This window comes from Drosophila novamexicana, unplaced genomic scaffold, assembly GCF_003285875.2.
Source record: "Drosophila novamexicana strain 15010-1031.04,08,12 unplaced genomic scaffold, DnovRS2.1 tig00001151-arrow-arrow-pilon, whole genome shotgun sequence".
Classification (NCBI taxonomy): Eukaryota; Metazoa; Arthropoda; class Insecta; order Diptera; family Drosophilidae; genus Drosophila; species Drosophila novamexicana.
Window position 1 is genome coordinate 233865 of NW_020824842.1, and position 6061 is coordinate 239925.

Consider the following 6061-nt stretch of genomic DNA (forward strand, 5'->3'; position numbering starts at 1 on the left):
AACATTTCGCAAGCCTATGTTTATTTATCACTCGTGTCTATGGACTTCTCAGTTTTTTTTTGTAAATATTCTCCAATTCTCTACTAAAAGCAATCGAAATTTGTAATAATTTTTAATTAATTATTGTCCCCAAAGCGAAGAATATTGTGATATAGTTCCTCAACATTGTACACGCCCATTATACCGTCTACTTAGAACCCGGGTAGGTCCTAGGGCAGTCCCAACATCTGTACGTCCATAATAGCCTTTGAATGTTAGGTTATCTGCTACGGATGCCTGAGAAGTCATTTTAAACAATTATTTTTGCATCATTTGAGTGAGTAACAATTTTTCTTTAAAAGACATAAATTTCTATTGGCTGTCCTTTGTTATGCCGCTTTGGACAGCGCACCAAAGATGAATGGATTCCATTTTGCAGATAGGACTTGCTATCGCTGCCAATACAAATACATTTAACGATGTCAATTTGATCCTAAGTGTCATATGGAAAAGCAATTTAATTTCCAATTGCCAACCAAGTGTCTGTGTAAGACTGCGTGATTCGTTGTTTGCAATAATCTCATTGCTTCAGAGCTCAAGACCTTAACAGTTTCACAGCTCTGCCAGGCGCTGCCCAGAACCAGATGTGGAGAGAGAGAGACAGAAAGTCAAACATAAATCCTGGACGGCTGTCGACCATTGTCATCTATCAATAACAATATTCTTTCGTGCCCCAGCTACAAATTAGTTTTTCGAGTCTATCTTACGGCGCGCATCTATGAGTTTCAGTTTACTTGCAGCCGCACCGCACCGCACCGGACTGGACCGCCCGTCCCGCAATGCCGCGCCCCGCCATCGTGCCGCCCATTCAAGTCCATAAAAACCTCAACAATAACGCAAGGAATTTCGAAAGCCAAACAATTTGTAGCACACAAAGCACATAAAAAAGGCAGGAGGCAACCTAACCAAAGGATGATCAGGCCTGGTGTGTAGTACGCGCTGCGTATCTGTGTGAAACTGACAGGCACACACACACTCACTCAAACACACACACACACACACACAGGCGCACAAATACATTCTGGCATCCATTTTTTCCGCATTCCGGACAATGTGGGGGGTAAATAAATAGAAAGCCGATCGGTTTATATTTAAAGTAGGCAAACAAAATCCACAAAAAGTGCAAAATATTTGATAGAAAACACGCACACACATACACACACAGCAATACACAGCAGAGTGAAAGTGAAAGTCAGGCGAAAGCATCAGAGAAATGTACGAAAATAGCTGAGCTGAGCTGCGAGACGAGGATAGAGACGCAGCCTGGGCTTAAGCGAGCATAACAAAAGTTGAGCAGCGCTAAGAAAGTGGCAAAAACTTTTTGATATAAAGACATACGCACGAATGCTCCCTCACATACACACACATGCACGCACACACACGGACGCACACGTACACACACTAATAGATATATACATAATGTAACACGTAAGCTGCTCAAGAATTTTTACAGCGTTTATTTGCTTCCTGTTCTCTATTGTCGCCGCTGTTATGGCACACCCCCTCCTACCACCCTACTACCCTACCACCCGCCCACCTTACACACTCGCACACTTATACACACACACACACACTCACAAATGTCCTTTTTGCTGGCATTGTATGGCTGATTGCGTATACGCCGCGTTAGCTGCCTGAGAATTGCTGCCCCGCTGTAACTGAAATCCAACTATAATTTATAATGTATTGGCATTTTGGTTGGGCATAGAAAAACTATTTTGCTATTCGCATATCGCAGACAGACGCCTTTATTTGTGGCGCCAACTGAAGTGTCCCCAATCGATTATTTGATCGTCTAAGTGAATCAAATGTGGCTTGTGGCCTGAGCCATTGCTTTAATCTAAATTTTATAGCTCCACTGCAAATAGTCAAGGCATTTCAAAGCAAGTTCCGCCCATAAATATATTTTACTTGCGATCCTATTTAAAGTTGCCCAACTGCATTTTTATACAAAAGGCCAGACAAACACGTTGCACACACCCCAAGTAGGGGCTTATGCCGGTTATCTCTTTTCCTAGCGACGAGTCTCAATCTGACTAGCAGGCTTTCCATGTGTGTGTGTGTGTGTGTTTGTGTGTGTGAGTGTCCTTTCAGAAATGTTCAATGCCTTGCAATTTATGTAGATTGTGCGCATAAGTAAAGGCATTTAAAGGTAGTCGGACCTTCAATTTGACGGTTAAGCTAGCGCTCAACTGCATCTCTCTCGCTCTCTCTATGTCTCTCTTTCTCTGTTTTGCTTTCCCTCCATTTCCCTCGGCTTTTACAGTAGCAGTTCATAAAATAAATAAATTTATCTATTTGCACAGTCAAAGGCGACCACAGATACAAAACCTAAAGGGACAAAGCCCTCAAAAGAGACGCTAGCGACAGCGACAATAAGAATGGAAATGCGTATGCGAATGGCTATAGAATACTCGCCATACACACACACAAACACAAACACACACACACACACAAGCACACGCACATACACATACTGATACACAAACAACAAAGCACACGTAGCATTTTGATAATTGAGCTTCTGGTTTTTATAGCTTGCACGCAGATAGAGCTCAGATGTCTGGGTGTGTGTCTATCTGTGTGTATGTATTTGTGTGTCTCATTGGGTCTCTGTCTCCCACACATTCTCTCTTTCTCTCTCCCTTTTTCACTGTATCCCCTTGTGGTAAGCAGCTGAATGCCTTGAGAGTTTGTTGCCGCTACTTGATGTAAGTAACTACTTCTATAAATCGGTAAATCCAACAACTTGTTCAAGTATACAAACCCGATACTAGAAAGGAACCTTGAGTCCTTTCTCGATGGAACTAATTTTTATAGAAGCAGCAAAAATGTATACAAAATTAAATAAGAAAACGCAAATCTTTAGTCAATATCTATTGATTAAATTAAAGCAGTATCAACAATTGAGGTTACTGTTTAGAATAGAGAAGACGCGCAATATATCAAAAGGCAAGTAACATTTATCAAAAGATAATATCATAATAAATGAATACCAAATATTTTTACAAATTCAAAATAATTTATGGTGTACTTAAAATATGGAATTCAATATTTTGAAGCACTTGCAGTAACAACCTGTCAACCTTGCCTGGCTCAATTATTTTCCTTCTGAAACTCGTATTCATTATCCTTTCCATTCAAATTAAATCTAAAGAGTTGCCACCCTTCAGTAGATATTTTAGCATATTTTATTAAACGATGCTTAAATATTGAGCCCAGAGTCCGAAAATTAGTTTCATTTGCAAATAGCTGGTGTTTTGAACTAGTTTTTGACTCGCTTTGCTTTAACTTAGTTTGAGGAATTCGCTACCATTTTAAAATCTTAAGTTGGTTTATGCACTTTCTCTGAAACTCTAATTAGCAATTAACGATTGCAGCAAGTGGGGTGCAGAAGTAGATTCAATTCTGGAATTAAGAAGAACTTTAAATAAAAAATAAATACCAACAATATATAAAATACTATGAAAAGCCGCGGCTGATGTATCAATCGATGATTCAAGCGAGTCAACCGTAGCCTATATTGGTTACGGTTGCCGTTACAATTCAGTCGATCCGCCCCAATACGTCGATTTAAATTCACAAAGGGTATTATTATTTTGTTACGACGTGTGTAATGCATAGAAGGTGACAAATACGACACTAGAAAATATATATATATTCTTGATCTTGATCTTTGTTGCAGTCCCCCAAATTGAATCCTGGTGCAGGCGTTACATCTATCGCGATCGGCCGGATCGAAATACTTTATGCATATGGCATAGGAACATGTGTCATAAAGTAAGGACTTGCATGACAAATTTTCTTGTTCTTCAAGATACCTTGATATCGCTCTCAAAAAAATATGTCGAAATAAGAATTTTTGTCTGATATCTCAACCAAATTCTATACGATTCTCTCCACATATTTGTACAACCCTAAGCCAAATATCTACAAGAGTATTTAATCTTCGGCGTGACTTTACCGTTTTCGTCTTGTTTTTTAATATTTTTCGTTTATTATTACATTTTTTTTTTTGCTTCTGTTTTTGCCGCGGGCATTTTCAGTGTCCAGTGAGCAAGCCGGGCAGATGGAAAAGCTTTTAATTAAATTCTACTGTCGGAGCCAGCGATGTTTATTGTAGCTGTTGCCGCGCTGAACGACGAGGAACAAGCGCAGATTGAGCTGCGGCTGGGTGGGTCGACTGGTTAGCTGGAAGGAGAAAAAGCGCGGCGAGCTTGATGCCAATTTGTTGGACAACTTTTGCATATTTTTCTCACTTTTGCTAAATGTTATTGCTGCTGTTTCTAATTGTGTTTAGGTTTTGTTGCTGGCGTTCTTCATGTGGATGGTTGGGGCCATTGTTGCTGCTACTGCTGCAAACAGATTGTTCACCTACTCCTAAAAACCTGCATTGGGCTACTGCTCTGGCTGAGGTGAGAACTTATAATATGCCTGCATTGTGACGTAGGCAACCATATTTTGCAACTGACTCCGATTCTGATTTTTCATTAATTAGTTCCAATTACACGAATGCAAATATAGTGTGTACTCTCTTCCTCTCTCTCTCTCTCTCCCGCACTGTGTTTGTGTATTTGTGTTTGTATTATTTTTACTTGCTTATCAACATTTATCACGGCCAATTGGCGCAGCAACGCGCTTGACCATGATAAAATGTAGGCCTGTAAGGCACTGTTTAATTTTTGGATGCATGTGTACGTGTGCTTGTGTGTCTGTGCGTGTGTGTATAGATGTCCTGGTGTTGTTTTCGTCTGTGGCTGCTGCTATTTCCTGTTCGCTTATCTGTTGCGCAGCAGAAATTTCTTATAGGTGGCACTTTAATGTTGTGTTGAGTGGACTTTATAGAAATCCAAAAAACAGTTACTGCAACAGTTTTTCGCTCATTTTCCGACAGTGGGAGTGGTTTTCCAAAATCATTTTTTCTCTCACTGTCTCTCATTCTTACTCTCTCTCTCTCTCTCTCTCTCTCTCTCTCTCTCTCTCTCTCTGTCTCTCTCTCTCTCTCTCTCTCTCTGTCGTTTCATTTTGTTTGTTTGGCTCTTTGATTGCAAGCAGGATGCTTGCAGGATATGTGCGTGTTTTCAGCTATATGTAGGACTTCCACTCCCTCGGGACAAAGTGCACGTGTCACACGCTTGAATACTTGTTTTTGTCGTTGTTGTTACTCTCGTAGGTTGTGCGTATTAAAACTTCTATAGCCTCGGGCGTCTTCTCTAGTTGTTAGTGCCTTACTTACGCGTGCATAGCAAATGCGAGATTCTGGCATCAGCTTGGCAAAACTTTTCAAATGTTGATTTTTTATTGTTCTCAAAGCAAAGTACTTGCGCTTTGTTATGTCGTTCGTGACAACACGGGTATATGTATTCCATTTAAATTGGTCAACCCAGCCAAAGGCGATTATAACATTTTTAAATGTCAGTTCCTTAATAATTCTCCGTTTTGCGCTGCAACTTAAAGAGAAACCGCATTTGTTGGCTCTACCATCCAATTCTCATGAATTCAAATGATGCTTTCACAACTATTAACTATCATACGTGTTATATTAATAGGTGGTTTTGCGGTTGTGCGTTTGTGTATGTTTGTGTACTTCCTAATGATTTTTTATATTTTTATATTTTAATATATAAAAAGACAAAATGCTATTCAGCCATCTTGGATATGATCTTGAATATATGTCTTCATATTAAAATTTTTTTAATTTGTATGAGGGGGAGCCCCTCTCTATTAATCATATTATAATTGGCTTGGATTTGACAAACAAGAATCTGTTTTCTAAGATCTCATTCTCTGTCTTAACTTAAAGATTACTCAAGCCAACTTCTGAAAAGATTATTGGGCTCAGGTATTATAACACAATCATCTCAGCTCCAGGATGGGCTAGCTAAAGCCCAAGTCAGTCAAGGGTTTGACTTTGGCCACCCAACCTATACATGCATACAACATTTACGTATGTCCTCCATGTTAAACGAATAGTTTTCATAGAAACTATTCGAATGCCAGAGTTCTCTAAACTTACGACTGG

At 39.6% G+C, this 6061-nt stretch overlaps 1 long non-coding RNA gene across 1 annotated transcript; it reads right to left on the reverse strand.

Moving 5' to 3' along the window:
• Nucleotides 1-3998: 3998 nt before the first annotated feature.
• LOC115766492 lies at nt 3999-4499 on the reverse strand. Its single transcript, XR_004018209.1, has 2 exons — nt 4299-4499; nt 3999-4230 (listed from the first exon to the last, which is right to left on the reverse strand). It is a non-coding gene; the product is annotated as an uncharacterized LOC115766492 (long non-coding RNA).
• Between the last annotated feature and the right edge of the window lie 1562 nt (nt 4500-6061).